A 16,714-nucleotide genomic window follows, 5' to 3' on the forward strand; every position below is an offset into this window, starting at 1 on the left:
GGAGCCTGTGCTCCGCAACGGGAGAGGCCACAGCAGAGGGAGGCCCGCATACCACAAAAAAAAAAAAAAAAAAAAAAAAAAGAATCCACCAGCCAACGCAGGGGGCACAGGTTCAAGCCCTGGTCCGGGAAGAACCCACATGCTGCAAGACAACTAAGCCCGTGCATCACAACTACTGAAGCCCTCGCGCCTAGAGCCCATGCTCCAGAACAAGAGAAGCCACTGCAGTGAGAAGCCCGCACACCGCAACGAAGAGTAGCCCCCACTCGCCACAAGTAGAGAAAGCCTGTGTGCAGCAACGAAGACCCAATGCATCCATAAGTAAATAAAACAAATTTTAAAAAACCACACACATTGAGGAGGAGAATAATATTGTTATTGTGGAATAAGTTTTCTTTCATCTTCTACCAGAAGAATGTGAATTTAAACAATCACCCATAGATGAAAGATTCTTTGTGAAAGTCCGGGAGTCCAGCAGAGAAATTCTAGAACAAAATTGGAGCAAACGTGTCAGAGATGGGACACATTGAAGAGGGTAAAAGGAACAAGAACAAGTTGAGTTTGACCAGTAGCTTTGCCACATACCACTTTTGTGACCTAAAAACTGTGGGTTAGGTGCTCTAAGATAATCTCGCCTGAAAATCGCTGTTTGATGCTCAGCAGAATTTCAAGAACTTAGAAAGTTCTTACTAAATGTTAACTACTGTTTTTTTGTTTTTGTTAACACTTAACACTGTTCTCATTTCCAGAGCAGAATAATTTAATCTAGCCTAAAATATTTGTTGAGAAGTTTTGATAATAGTGTACATATAAACACTTGGCCTGGTCAGTTTGCCCATGGCAAATATTGAGTAAATAATAATTTTTAAAGATTATAATCTAAAGGTCCAAACATTTTGCTGCTTCTTTCCTAGTCCCTTTGAATGTCCCTGGCTTGCCCATCCAGCACAGGCTGTGGGGCACAGCAAGTGTAGCATAGTTCGACACTCAGGCTCTGGGATTATCCAAAGCCAACCTCGCCCTTCGCTGCCACCAGCACACTCTTATTTCCCCCTCATTCACACTGAATGTCTTTGCCATACATTTCTAGTAATTTCTTTAGCCCTGTGGAATGACATATTTTTTAGGTTTATTTTTGGCAGTGGGTAAACCCTTGTTATCCATTTTCTCATCTAATCCTTATCAGTGCTCAAATCAGATACTGATTTATTTTTAATTGTCCCTTTTATTATTCTTCACAAATTGTCATGAACCTTCCTGTATTCTTTTTTCTCCCCTAATGTCCTCATAAGGCTATAACTAAAGAGCTCCTCTCAATTCCTGGCTCACAAGAAGAACTGAAATAATCCCATGAGGGTAATTCTCTGTATAACCTCCCTATCAGGGAAGGGAATTAGACATATTTATAGCTGAACCCTGCAGTGACTATTCTGTTGGCCATGACAACCAGCCTGGAACAAGATGTTCTAAGGGGAAACTGTTCAAAAGTTTCTTTTAGAAGCAAAGTGACATCTGCCAGATTTAATGATCCATTTAGTAACATACGTACAACCCCATTTTTCTGTAACAAATCCATTGGAAAGAGGAGATGTAGTAGATAACGTTTATCAAACACTACTGTGTGCAAAGCTCTGTGCTACCTGCAGCGAGGAATAGATCAAAAGGAATCTAGTATCCCACTTATAGCTGTGCAGTTGGAAAGCTAGGTGCATATGTCAACATGATGTGTAAGGTGAAAAAAGGGAGAAACTCTTTGGGGGTCTTTGGAAATCTAGCAAGACTTCATAGAAATGGTGATATTTTTGCTAAGTTTGGGGGACTTCCTAAGATTTCAATCAGTGCAGAAGTGTAGAATGTGAGGAAATGGCAGAAATACAACCACAATGCCTGAGAAATACTCAGATTAATTAGAAAATGAGATCCTCAAAACTCCCAGGAGTTTGGGGAGAGATGAGCCTGGAGCTAGACTGAGGTCATGCTGAGGTGGACATGTGCTGCTAATGATATTAATTCCAGTCCTAAAACCTGTTTCCCAGGAAAGCAGCACACCAACAGAAGCTGAGTAACATCTCTTGGCTTCAACAATTCTTTTGAAGAGTTAGTAGGCAACTCAGTTAAGAGACAGAGTATAAACTATGGACCATACTTTTTCTTCTTTTCCTTTAAGAGGATAAATTAATAAAATAGTACATTCCACCAAAGAAAGGAGGAAGGATTCCTTTTATTAGCCAATAGAAACCACTTGCATTCTCCTCTTATGATAAAACAAGGCTCCAGATAGGGGAAGAACTTAGATTTGAAGTTCCCAGGAATGTCTCAGGTATAATTTTCATGATTATCTGGGTTACTGGCTATTGTTAGGTTTTGCTATATTCTTCATTTTGGCAACATTTTAAAGAATCACTGGGTTTTACATATATATATAATATATACATGTTATATACATAATATATTATCGATATAATATATATTATATATAATATAGATATATAATATATATTATAATGTATAACATATATAATATATTATAATATATAATATAATATATAATATATAATATTATTATATATAATATAATATAATATATTATATATATATATATCTGAAGCTGTTCTCTCTCTCTCCCTCTTTTTCTCTCTCTCTCTCAGCCGTGCCATTCAAGTTTTAGTGTTCTCTCACCTGCCCCTGGTATTCATTAGAAACTGTAACAGTTCACCGGTTCACCTACCCTTTCTACTGAGGTTTAAACTTACTTTAGGTGTGGCTATAGACTACAAGCTCCTTGGATTTCCTTTGACAAGACTGCTTTACTCTCATGGAGACTTGAAAGCCTCCTGTTATTTTTAGGTACCCTGTGAGACATAGTCTCACTGCTCTCCTTGTGATACTTGTTTGTCAGGGCACTTGGGGCAAATTCTCAGGACTGAAAGTTTCCAGGAGATCTGATGTTTTCTTACCTCAGAATTTCCTTCCACATATACACACACAGAGAGGAAGGCCAACATCTTACCTTCTACATATCTATATCAGTGGTTCTCAAACCATGGCACAATGAACCACCTGGGCATTCTCTTTAAAATGTAAATTTGGTTCCATATTCCCCAACATTACAAGTAACCAGTTCTGATGTGGGAACTCAGTTGAGTATCAGTGTAAACAAGAACCTCAGGTCATTCCTTCAAAGATGATACCAACCTCTGAGAAATATATATATTTTATCATATTATATATATATATTTTGTGTGTGTGGTATGTGGGCCTCCCTCTGCTGTGGCCTCTCCCGTTGCGGAGCACAGGCTCCGGACGCGCAGGCCCAGCGGCCATGGCTCACGGGCCCAGCCGCTCCGCGGCATGTGGGATCTTCCCAGACCGGGGCGCGAACCCGGTTCCCCTGCATCTGCAGGCGGACACGCAACCACTGCGCCACCAGGGAAGCCCATATTATATTATATTATGTTTATAATCTAAATCTTCCTGTTCAGATGCAAGGCCAGGATCCTCACAGTTCTGATTAAACCTTGTCCAGCCATCTCAAAAACAAAGGGTTTCTAGTTGTACTCCTCCTACACCTTTGGGACCACCATGATAATTTTTTTTTTTTTTTTTTTTTTTTTTTTTGCGGTACGCGGGCCTCTCACTGTTGCGGCCTCTCCCGTTGCGGAGCACAGGCTCCGGACGCACAGGCTCAGCGGCCATGGCTCACGGGCCCAGCCGCTCCGTGGCATGTGGGATCTTTCCGGACTGGGGCACGAACCTGTGTCCCCTGCTTCGACAGGCGGACTCTCAGCCACTGTGCCACCAGGGAAACCCAACCACCATCATAATTTAAACAAAATCTAGAATGGAATGCTACAAATGTTTTGCCATGATTGGATCTAAGTGTAGCAATTTTAGGGTGAATTAAAAACCTGCCCCAAAGTGCTTTTAAGCTTTAGTACCACTTGTTATCTGTAGCTGTTGCTAGCTCTTTTGAACCTTTCTGCCTCCAGCTCTTGCTCCCGTGGACTCATCTCACTACCCTTGTCAAAGGCGTCTGGTGGGTATTAAAGATCACGGCTACCTAACTGAAGATTTCTCCCAGATGTAATCAGGAGAATGGAAGAGCAACAGAATAGAGGGAATTATAAAAAAGGGCCAACAGCCGTCCAAGAACTTGTCCACATAACAAATACCACTGATTTGGCCATGTGTTTTTTGCATATTTGCCAAGCATCTTTGGGACCTTTCCCAAATCATCTTTGGGAATCTACTCCAAAAATGGAAGATTTTCCACCCTATGACAAAGTCTACCTTTGGGGGTTTTGAGAGCAGGTCAGGTAATCTGAGCAGATGTAGAATTGAAAGCACTCAGCCCCACACATACTGGCAAAGCAAATGAGAGGACAGCAGAGATTGCAGAGGGTAAAATGGCATCAGTGTTGGATGGGAGCAAATATTACGTTAGAGTCTTTTAAACAGAAGGGTATTTTTTTCATTGATCTGTTATGTGAAACTGAAGTTTCTTTTTTTGTTTTGTTTGTTTGTTTAAGAAAACATTCCCACCCTGTTTTAACCTTATATGCTCTAAGTACAGCCCCTCCCGTACTTTTTCCCCAAACTAACCTGACATATTTAAATCTCCCCCCCTTGCCCATGGAAAAGGCTGTGTGTCATTACCAAAAGCTGTTGTTTTCTCTTACTGTTGCCTCATCAAGCCTCACATTTCAGATAATTTCTTAATCCCTGAGCCACTTTTGTCCAGGTTGCAAATTTTTCTAAATTTCTCTCTAGTCCTCTCTAATCCATGCTTAATTTCAGCTTCAGCGCCAGCCTGAGTTAAAGGTCAAGACCTTTTTCTGGCTGAAGGAGAGGTTAAACACCAGTTAGGTTATACTTAGATTATGGCCCTGTATGTGTGGTGGGGGGAGGGTGTGTATGTGAGAGAGAGAAGCCTACTGTGACTTTCAAAGTAAAATATAAATATTAATTTTCTGAGAAGCCTTCCCAGCCTCCCAGAAATGCCAATTTTCCTTCCCCTGGGTTCCACAAAACGTAGCTGAAATCAATAACTAGCATTTACCGTGTCAGTAGTATAGCATGTTCAATCTATGTCTGTTATTTCTCAGTGTATTGCATGTTGAAGGCAGATGGCAGGCCTCATTCATCTTCATAATGTAGCTCCAATCATGTATATAGCAGAATCACAGTAAATGTTATTGGAATTAGAGGGGACTAAAGGCAGATTGAGACACAGTCTATCTATCTAGTATTCCAGATATGTCATCTCTTTAGGGAAATTTTCTTTACAGATATTTTCAGAATTATTAATAGTCATCAGTGATAAGAAGAGACATTGGATATCTTAAATAAGTAGAAAATAATATTGAGAATTTGCTAGTTGATTAGAAAAGGAGAGTGAGAGAATTGTGTCTCCTCTTAAAGGATAATACCACCCTGGACTCAGTGACTGTCATTCATAATGAGACAGCTTAGCAGAAACCAGAAAGAATAATCCAAATGAGGAGTGGAATGATAAATTAAGTATAAGCTGGTAAAACCTAATAGACAAAAGCAGCCTAAGTAGAATTATCCCGCAAGTCATGTAAGCATGATCCAGTGGATATGAATCTGGGGTAGAAGTGACCAGGGACACCCGATAAAGGGGAGGAGAGCTTGTGTTATTGTTACAAAGAACATTATCCTGTGACTAGCATATTTTATGGCTTTGGTGATTGCCCTTGGTGAGTACAAAGCAGCCCTGGAGATGATTGTAGTAAACTTTGTCAATTTTGGGCTTTAGAACATTTAATCTATCTCATTATCTTGCCTTTTATTCTCCCATCTGGAGATTTTTCCTTTGATTGTAGTCTTACTGCCTTCTCTGCTGCCTTCTGTTTACAGGGGCTGAGGTAGGCCATACCCTTCTGCTATTTGTCTCTTGAACAATCACATTACCTAAACCTCCCGATCATACCTGTTCTGCCAGAATTTTGAATACTTAGAGAATATTTTGGAGGATCCCTTAAGAGTAGCTGTAATGTAATCTTGGTGCCTGTTTTCTAACCCTCATCCTGCAACCATCCTATACCTATCAAAATGTTTGAGTATAGCTCTCCCTATATATATGTATCAATATACGTATATATGCACACATACAAACATTTTTTGTAGGATAGCAAGCATCTGTTTCTGTTACTTGCAACCCAGAAACCTGTCTCTCAAAGGTAGAATTTCCTGGTTTTTGAGTAAGGATTTGAGTGAAGAAACTTACAATAAATCTCCCCAAATTATTCTAAATTGTCTGTGTTTTTGATGCTGCTGGATGAAAAATTACCCAATAAATTTGGTCTGTGTTAATCTCTGTCACAGACTATCATTTATATAAAAGTCTTAAGGGGATTTCTGTTAGATAATATACTTTATTGAAAACAAAGCTTCATGTGATCGGAGTCTTTACCCTGCTCATTTTCTTGGTAAGAAATCCAATAGCTGTTGTTCTCCATTCGTGTCACAGATTACAATCTAAATGTAAGGGAAACAGTAAGGAGATAAATTGGCCATGGGATGGATGAACGTTTATTCAGTTAACCATCTCTTCTGGAAAACATTTTTGTTACCTCTAAGTTTTGTATTGTTATAAAATATTAGGTAATGAACAACTTTTTGCCTTTTGCTTCTTTTTCCCCTATACTATTTTTAGGCTCATTCTTTAAAAAATGGTAATACTGAGTTGCAGTGTAATAAGAATCATAAGACAGTCAAATATATTGTCAAATTATTTTGCAAAAGGATTATACAAATGTATTATCTCTTTAGTAGTTTTTAAAACTACCTTTTCATTATACTTTCACTTTTTCTAAGTGTTTCATATTCTCTTCAATTTTTATAAAACAAATTTGATGCATAAAAGTGCTATCTTGGGAATTTGAATTATGTTGATTATTAGTGAGGTTGTCAACCACCACAGTCTCCTCTGTGGAAATGGTTGATAATGACCTTAAACCACTAATACAGTGTTCCTTTTTATCAGGCTATAATTGGTCTCTTGAACTTTAGTCATCTCTCTCATCAGTCTGCTACCATCAACCAGTTGTCATGTATACTTTGTTCCAGGAAGCACCCATTCTGTAAGTTGTGCTGTCAACCTGAATTTATGCCCTCTGGACACTTCACTCTTGAATTTAATTGCCAGAAAGGCCTGAGTTCCACTAGAAGTATCATGACCTCTACACTGGCCCTGAAGACTCACCAGGCTCTCTTTAAATCAGATTCTGGGCTGTCCTTCAGTAAAGAGAAATATTTCTCAAATTTATTTCTTCATAGAATTGTTTGTGATATTATCACAGTTATTATTCCATAGGGCCAGTATTCTATAGAACCCACATTAAGAATTGTTTAATAGCGTCTGGAAAGACTAATTCAGAACTTTATGAAGTCAATGTAAACGTTTGTTTGAGAATGACTGACCCACATTTTGGGTGAACTTTATGTGTAATGTGTAATTACTTTAGGAAGTAATTTTCCCAAACTGTAATGATACACGGGTACTTGTACAATTATCCCTTCATTCCTTATCCTACTTTGCTAAGGAAGTGATGGAAACCTGGACTTCCATTAGTTACATCTGATTCTGGTCTTCTATGGTTTCCTCCTCTTCCTGCTTCTCTTCCCCTTCCACTTCCTCCCCGCTTCCTGTCCCCTCTTCCCCCTCTTCTACCTTCTTTCTCCTTGTTATAATAAATATCAAAGATGTTCTGATTCCCTTTCATGTGTCCAGACATTATTTTTCCCCACATCACTCTGAACTCTGGGCTATTGATTTCTTATCTCTGAGTATTATTGTTTGCAGACTTTTCTCAGTCTTTACTTAAAATTACTGAAAATTCACCTTATATACCAGTGCTAGTCTAATTCAGTAGCATTCTGAAGGAGGTTTGTTCCCTCTAACACGCCTTGCACAGTGTTTGGTACTAATTATGGGTACTTATTTCCATCTGGAATGATTTCACACTGTATTTGCTTGCTCTATTTGCTTCAGTCTCAGAGGTACTCCCTAATCTAAGCACTTTGTTCCCCGCCCTGCCTGCAGCAGCTCAGTAGTGCACCTATTAAACTATTTAAGGATGTTAAAACATTTTGGAGGATTAAAAGGCATATTTAAAATGTTAATTACATATCAATTCTTCAACACTCCTCTCTTCCTGCTGTGATCCCCCATTTTATACTCACGAAAATGGAGAGTAATTTCAGCATTAGGAAGCAGTAGAAGAACATATGGATTTTTTTAATTAACCAGCAAATTATGTATTTGAGAAGAATCTTACACCTTGTTTTAGTTTATGCTTTAGTCTCAGTGATATACGAATATATGGCATATGCAAAATTGCATTTTTTATATTTACAAAGCAGTTGTACCTTTATTATTTCCTTTTATTCTCACACTAACATAGTGACGAGGCAGACATAATTGTAGATGGAGAAACAGAGGTTCAGAAATGTCACAGTCCAGATATGTCCACAGTGACAGCTTATAAACGGGAGACTCAGAACTAAAACACATGCCTTGTGAATTCCATTCCATGTTCTTTTTTCCTCTCCAACACTCCATCAAATAAAAAGTGAAAAATCTTGGTTTCGACTCTAAGGCAAACCGTATTAGAAGACTTTTTTCCCTTGTTCTAGTCTAATCAGTCAAGCACAGGTGCACACTGCACGAGCAGATGGAAATGCAGTTAAGACAGATGTGGTGACAGTTTATTCACAGACTCTAATGCTTTAAAACCCCAGTGCTGGTCTAAAAGCACAGAGCACAGCAGGCATACTACAAGAAGAATCAAATGTGGGCACAAGATTTGTACAAGCTGTAGGTCTTTCCAAATTTTGAAAGTGAAGTGGCATTTAGTGATTTTGAAATTCTACATCTATTCATAACTTCCTTAAGTAGTGAATATGTTTTACATTGTTGAATATAATTTTAAAAAATAAAGGTACATGCAGGCTCATTGATTATTTATCTACTATAAGCCCAGCATAAGTCAAAATGGTAGAGTGACAAAAGCTTTGGTCTTCAGAGTGCGAGCTGTTATATCTGTATTATGTGAAGAGCCTAGATGAGTGCCTGGGGCAGGCATTCAGAATTACTTTATTCCTGCTTCCCTTAGGAAAACCATTAGACCTTAGGTATTATTTTCAACATTAAAAATTGCTATGTAGGACTTCCGGTTGGGATAAAGTACAGGCACTGAGGAAAGAGGTGTCAAGATGACCATCTTCATGGGTCCAATGTGGCAAAGCTGAAGCCAACTGGTGGTTATGCTTGAGGCTATGCCCTCAACCTTCTTATTACTTGGGAGACAGCTTTAAGAAGGTGCAGAATAGCAAGAACCTACAGTCATATAAAGATCTCCATCCACCTCTGTGTGGCATTGTGCAAATCTCTTGACCTCTCTGAACGTCAGTTTAGTTTACTTGTCTGTTGAATAGTCATACTGCATTTTGGTAGCTACCTCACATCATTAAGAAGCTTGTATAACATAATAACTGTGAAGGTCTGACTGTTTTTAGTGAGTCTATATAATTTCCTACCATAATATTTAAACTCTAACACCTGCCAGGAATTAATAAACATAGGAAGACCAACCCGCAGATACTGCAGAAGGACAGTAATAGGAGGTCATAAGAGAGAGCCAGAAAGAGTTTAAATCTATCTATTTCTACTAACAAGGACCAACTGTTTAGCACAGGGAACTCTACTCAATACTCTGTAATGGCCTATATGGAAAAAGAATCTGAAAAAGAGTGTATTTATGAATATGTATAACAGATTCACTTTGCTGTACATCTGAAACTAACACAATATTGTAAATCAACTATGCACCAATAAAAATGTTTTAAAAATCTGTTTCTTCCTCTCACTCTGCAGTGGTTTTAAAGTTTAGTGTGCATAAGACTCTCCTGGGAGTAATGCTAAAATGTAGGTTCCTGGGCCACATTACCAGAGATTCTGATTCACCCAGTTTAGGCAGGAACCAGGATTGATTTATTATTAAATACCCTATGTGGTTCTGAAGGTGACTTGAGGACCCTAATGTGAGGAATATTGACTAAACACTTTACCTATGATGCTTTCTCACCAGATGGATAATAAGTGGCTTAGGAGAAAAATTCATAATTAATTGATTTTTGCAGACTCATAGAGCATGAGGCAGTAGGTGGACTAATGTTTTCAGCTGAAAAAAAGTGCTTCTCATGTGTTCTGCTAATTAACTTTAGTGCTAAAGATTTATTATTTACCAGTTTTCACTTCCTATTTTAAGAGTTAAGATCCAGGTTCTAAATTAAGGTGAGAGAAGGGTGATTAAATGTGGCAAAGATTGATAGTTCTTCGCCAAAGCTGTTCTCTCTGTTCTAAAAAGATACTCTACTTTAATCTGAGCACATTGACACCCAGAATAAACATTTCCCAACCTCCTTTTCAACTGTCTGGGCCATGTACCAGCCCCACGTTCTGGCCACTGTTCTATAAACAAAGGAGATATATGATAGCCTCCAGGTTGTATCCATAAAGGAAATGAGTTTACTCTTCTCTTTTTTCCCCTCCTTTGATGGTAAAATGTAAATATAGAGGTGAAGACATCATGGACCAGTCAAGGGCACCATCAGAGAAGTGGCAACACATCAAGTGAGAGGAGTCTAGCCCTTAACACCTTCAAGGGATAGAATCACATGGCTTTGACTTATGCGTCAGAAAGGCAGAGAAAAGAGACTTCTATCTTGTTTAAGATTCTGCTATTATGAGTCTCTATCACACAGAGCTTAACCCAGTTTGTTCTAACTAATAAATGCATCAAATAAGCACGCATGATTAGGACAATGCAATATCATAGTGTGCAATGCACAGTCTTAGTTATCTAACTTGCAAAATGAATATTCTAGCACCTCCTAAGGCTATTAGAAGAACCACAAGATAAAAATATGCGTGCAAATTGCATGATAAAATGCCTATGACTTTCTAAATGAACAGTCTTATATTGATTTTTATTATGAATGAGTAATTTATAAATATTTATGACTATAAGTCATCGACTCTATGATAAAGATACTATACTATGGTTAGTAGAGTAACTGAGATGATAGAAAAAAAAAAACTACCTTCAACTCTAAGCTTTAAGTGAGACTTGAGTGAACTCCAGGCCAAAAGACCTTGAGTGGGGGGCTTCCCTGGTGGCGCAGTAGTTGAGAATCCACCTGCCGATGCAGGGGACACGGGTTCGTGCCCCGGTCTGGGAAGATCCCACATGCCATGCCGCGGAGCAGCTGGGCCCGTGAGCCATGGCTGCTGAGCTTGTGCGTCTGGAGCCTGTGCTCCGCAATGGAAGAGGCCACAACAGTGAGAGGCCCGCGTACCACAAAAAAAAAAAAAAGACCTTGAGTGGAAAACACTAGCCCAGTCTACATTTGACATCAGACCCCTGATGAGTTTGCTGGAAAACATAACTGCAAGTCAAGCAGGGGCAATGTTGAGGTCCAAGACCCTTACAAAATACAAGGGGAATGTCTGCGAAAGTGGACACTAGAAAGGTTATTTGGATGGCTGATTTACTATTCATGGAGAGTAAACAGTGCAAGGTTTATGTTAAAGGCTTTTTTTTTTTTTTTTTTTTTTGCAGTACGCGGGCCTCTCACTGTTGTGGCCTCTCCCGTTGCGGAGCACAGGCTCCGGACGAACAGGCTCAGCAGCCATGGCTCACGGGCCCAGCCGCTCCGCGGCATGTGGGATCTTCCTGGACCGGGGCATGAACCCATGTCCACTGCATCGGCAGGCAGACTCTCAACCACTGCGCCACCAGGGAAGCCCTTAAAGGCTTTTTGAATCATATTCCCATCATCGTGAAAAATAACCCCATCACAGTACTGCAGCCAGAAAGATTTATGTGTGTGCTTTTACCATATTTGAGCAGGCTGCTTAGTAACAATGCTAGGGTAGCATTTGAAGGTAGCCATGTGTCACTCAGATAATCTGTATTATTTAAAATCATTCAGGGTGGGGTGGCGAGGGTGAAAGAATGGGAGTAGTCAACTTAAAATGTTTCTACATGATGTGAACGAGAGAGATTTAGCTGTGAGCACAAAACCAGAAATGGAGTGCCCACTAGATTGTGTCTGTGTAAATCGGGGGTAAGTTATTACATCTGCTTGCAGCAGTGCTTCTCAAACTTGCGTGAACAGCACAATCACCTGAAGTGCTTGTCAAAATGCAGAAAGCCCAACCCCACCCTCAGAGCTTCTGTTCTGTGAGTTTGGGTCAGTTGGGGCCCAATAAGTATCCAGGTGATGCTGCTGCCGGTGAAAACATATTTTGAGACCCACTGGCTTATAGGAAGTCCCTAGTAAAGTTTGGTAGGTAAGCAAGTAGGTGTTGATATCTTTCAAGGTCACAGGGTTCCCCTCATTCTCTACCCACATAGGGGTTAGATTGTAAAATCCTAGATGGTGAAGACTGCATCTCACTTGTTATCGTAACTCAAGCTTTGCCTAGCACTGGGCATTCCTTAGCTGCTTTGGGACTTTTTTTTTTTCTTTTTTAAGAGGAAGACTCCCTGCCTTCTTTCTTCTCCTTTACCGTGGCAGCCCTCCAGGCAGCAGTACATTCTTTCAAAGGTGTCTGCGTTGTGGAAAGTGCTCTGTATAGCATGACAGTAATTGCTTCACAGGAGAGAATTCCTCACGCTATGTACATAGCTGCATTTTGGGGTCGGAGGCAGGGATAAGGCTTTTATGAGGCTGGGCCATGGAGACAGGGGATCCGATGGAGGTCAAAACCTGTGTTTGAATCTTGGCTTTGTTTTTTATTTGCCCTGTGAGTTAAGAGATTCACTTATTCTATGTGTCCTTACTTCACTGTTACATGGGTTTTATTATTTGGAATATTCGTAACTTACCTTATGAATGACACATCAATACTTAATGAGTTAATGCATTTAAAGTTCAACTATATTAATTTTCATTCAGCTGAAAGATTTTTGGTTCTAGCTTAAGAGAAATAAAAGTTACCCTTGGTAAAGATATTTAGCAATAATGAAAAGGAATGACTGGGTACTTGCAAAAAAAATAGCGGTGGAACAGATGTCTTATCAAGATAGGTTTGTACAATGGAACAGAGATGAAGCTAGATCTGACTATCTCTCTGTGTCTATAAGGTGGGCAGGATGAGTGAGTAATGTGTAGGGGGGCTGTTGGTATGTGTATAATGACCAGAGAAGATAAATACAATCGATTGTAAAATTTTACTTGCTTAAAATTGTACATTTGTAAAAATATCTCAATTTGAAAAACTATTAACATTTTCTTTAGTGTGCTTATTCATTATTTTTAATAAACAACAAAAATGATATTTATAGTTTAATTTGTGATCTCTGTCATACTGTCCATTATTTCAATAGATCTTAAGTTCTTAACTATTAATCTGCTACTTTAGGAACTTTCAAAGAGATCTCTATGGTATAAGACCACTTTATGAATATTAAGGTAGTTTTATTATAAAGTTTTAAAAATATTTTTATTAATAACCATCCAGTTACACAATCATGCTGATATTCTTCAAGGAATATATATTTTATATGGAAGATCCAATATACTTGGTTTAAGTGGTGAATATACTGATTATTTGGTGAAATTTCTGACACCACTAGAGGCCAAAACTGAGATGGAGAGAAGTAAATTTGGCATGAAATCCTTCAGCAGCATCATGTGAGCAGCTGCCTTGTCCACAGCATTCAGAGTGCTCTCTGAACACAGACGTTTCCTCCAAGAGCAAAATACTCTTTCACCTGAACTCTAAATAGTTTTGATAATCATAAGTAGGGGAGCTTTTGTATGAGCTGTCCCTCTGTGAACTGTCCCTCTGTGAACACCCTTAACATGTTTGATCTAAGCCACAAGATCATGAGTTCAAAGCATACTTTCTTTTAGTATTATAAATATTAGAGAACCTGAAGAGCAGGTAGAGCCAAGTGGACAACTACTAGGCAAGTACTGATGAGCAGAAATAAAGAAAATTAAAACATAAATAAATAAATAAATACTCTATCACAAAATGAATCTGCATACCAAATTCCAAAATACATAAAAATCCTAGTGCTAAGAAAGACAGTAAATAAAATTAACAAATAGAATTCAGTGTAGATAATTCTATAGAAGAATCTGACAAAAATTTTATTTCATTTTATTTTACATGAAGAGGATTTATTGGTGGCTGTGAGTAAGGAGGGGGCAGTGTCAAAGCCCTTACTAGTGCAGAGCTTGCCATTTGTCCAAGGGGTCACAACTGGGGATATGTGTGACTCGAGGTCCTTCCTGGAAGAGCCACTTTTCGGCCACCATCTCTTCAAATGCATTCACATTAAACTGGTAAAGCCCTACTTCTTGATGATGTGGAATTTCTGGCAGCCAGTGGACTTGAAGTTAGCCCTGCATAGAGCCTCAGTCACATTGTTCTTTTTATGCATGTTGTTGTGGATGGACATGATGTCTTAGTCAATGTGAATCCTAGCCACTGTGCCCTGGTGGTTTCCAAAAGAATCCTGCATACCTGTCTAAAGCCTAGATTGGGAACAGCATGAGGTCACATTTGGATGTCCGCTGGAAAAAGCTATTTCCATTGTCCCTTAGGGCAACCTGTATAAGCAACAGGCTACATACACTACTATTTGTAGCCTTTGCACCCGGGCCTCTATGGGGAAAAAAGTACAATTGCCTTAATCGGCTGCACAGTTAAAAATGCTAAAATAAGCGTTTCAGGTAAATCTAAAAGATAAATGCAAGAATATGAAAAATATCAATTGTTTGTAAAAATGTTGAAAGAGAAAATAAAGGAGGAGGTGGATATAAAATTGAAAAGTTATTGACCTTGAAAAAATGTGCTTATAAACATTGGAATAATTTAAAATAAAAATAAAGCTATTTTAGAAACAAATACTCTTGTCTGGACAAGTTTGAAAAGAGAAATAGTAACTCATAACATAATTGGAGGAATTAGAATTTCACACAAATAAAAAGGTATGTCTGTGCGTGTGTGTGTCTGTGTGTGTCTGTGTATAAGTGACATGGAGAAAAGATTGAGAGTCTGTAATATGTCTCTAACAGGAGTTCTTGGAAAAGAGACTGGAGAGAATGATGCAGATGCAATATTTAATTCTGTATATGTATCTTATCATGAAGCCAATTATCTGTGTTGAGTAACTTATGTACCTAGTGACAAAATGGGAAGAGTCAAGAATGTTCCATGATTTTTAGCAGGAAAAATCAGAAAGTTGGTACCATTCTTAACTGAGAGAGAGAAGACTATAGTCTTCTTTATCCATGCATCCATTGACAGACACTTAGGTTGTTTCCATTTCTTGGCTCTTGTAAATAATGCTGCAGTAAACCTGGGAGTATCTTCTCTATGTGCTATTTTCATTTCCTTTGGATATATACCAGAAATGGGATTGCTAGATCATAGGGTAATTCTATTTAAACTCCATACTGTTTTCCATAGTGGCTGCACTAATTTCCATTCCCAGCTTTAGTACACTAGTATTCCCTTTTCTCCACATCCTCAAAAACACTTGCTATCTCTTATCTTTTTGATAACAGCCATTCTAACAGGTGTGAAATGATGTCTCATTGTGGTTTGTGGTTTTGTTTTGCATTTCCCTGATAATTAGTGATGTTGAGCACCTTTTCATGTACCTGTTGGCCATTTATATGTTTCTTTGGAAAAATGTCTATTCAGTTCCTCACTCTTTTTTTAAAATTCTTTTTTAAAAATTTTTATTGGAATGTAGTTGCTTTACAATATTGTGTTGGTTTATACTGTACAGCAAAGTGAATCAGCTATACATATATATATATCCCCTCTTTTTGGGATTTCCTTCTCATTTAGGTCTCCACAGAGCAATGAATAGAGTTCCCTGTGCTATACCATAGGTTCTTATTAGTTATCTATTTTATACGTAGTATCAATAGTGGATATATGTCAATCCCAATCTCCCAATTCATTCTACCCCCTCCTTTTCCCCCGGTATCCATGTTTGTTTTCTACATCTGTGTCTCTATTTCTGCTTTGTAAATAAGATCATCTATACCAATTTTTTCAGATTCCACATACATGCATTAATATACAATACTTGTTTTTCTCTTTCTGACTTACTTCACTTTGTATAACACCCTCTAGGTCCATCCATGTCTCTACAAATGACCCAATTTCATTCCTTTTTATGGCTGAGAAATATTCCATTGTATATATGTACCACATCTTCTTTATCCATTCCTCTATTGATGGACATTTAGGTTGCTTCCATGTCCTGGCTATTGTAAATAGAGCTGCAATGAACATTTTGGTACATGACTTTTTTTGAATTATGGTTTTCTCAGGGTATATGCCCAGTAGTGGGATTGCTGGGTCATATGGTAGTTCTATTTTTAGTTTTTAAGGAACCTCCATACTGTTCTCCATAGTGGCTGTATCAATTTACATTCCTACCAACAGTGCAAGAGGGTTCCCTGTTCTCCACACCCTCTCTGACGTTTATTGTTTGTAAATTTTTTGATGATGGCCATTCTGACCGGTGTGAGGTGATATCTCATTCTAGTTTTGATTTGCGTTTCTCTAATGATTCGTGAAGTTGAGCATTCTTTCATGTGTTGTTGGCAATCTGTATATCTTCTTTGGAGAAATGTCTATTTAGGTCTT

At 38.6% G+C, this 16,714-nt stretch overlaps 1 protein-coding gene and 1 pseudogene across 1 annotated transcript in view; one reads left to right on the forward strand and one right to left on the reverse strand.

The window, feature by feature from the left end:
• The window catches only part of LUZP2 (leucine zipper protein 2), a 438,414-nt gene that overhangs the window by 282,727 nt on the left and 138,973 nt on the right, over positions 1 to 16,714 (forward strand).
• On the reverse strand, positions 14,628 to 14,749 carry LOC112063682 (uncharacterized; annotated as a pseudogene).

The sequence above is a fragment of the Physeter macrocephalus genome, chromosome 16, assembly GCF_002837175.3.
Source record: "Physeter macrocephalus isolate SW-GA chromosome 16, ASM283717v5, whole genome shotgun sequence".
NCBI classification, from domain to species: Eukaryota; Metazoa; Chordata; class Mammalia; order Artiodactyla; family Physeteridae; genus Physeter; species Physeter macrocephalus.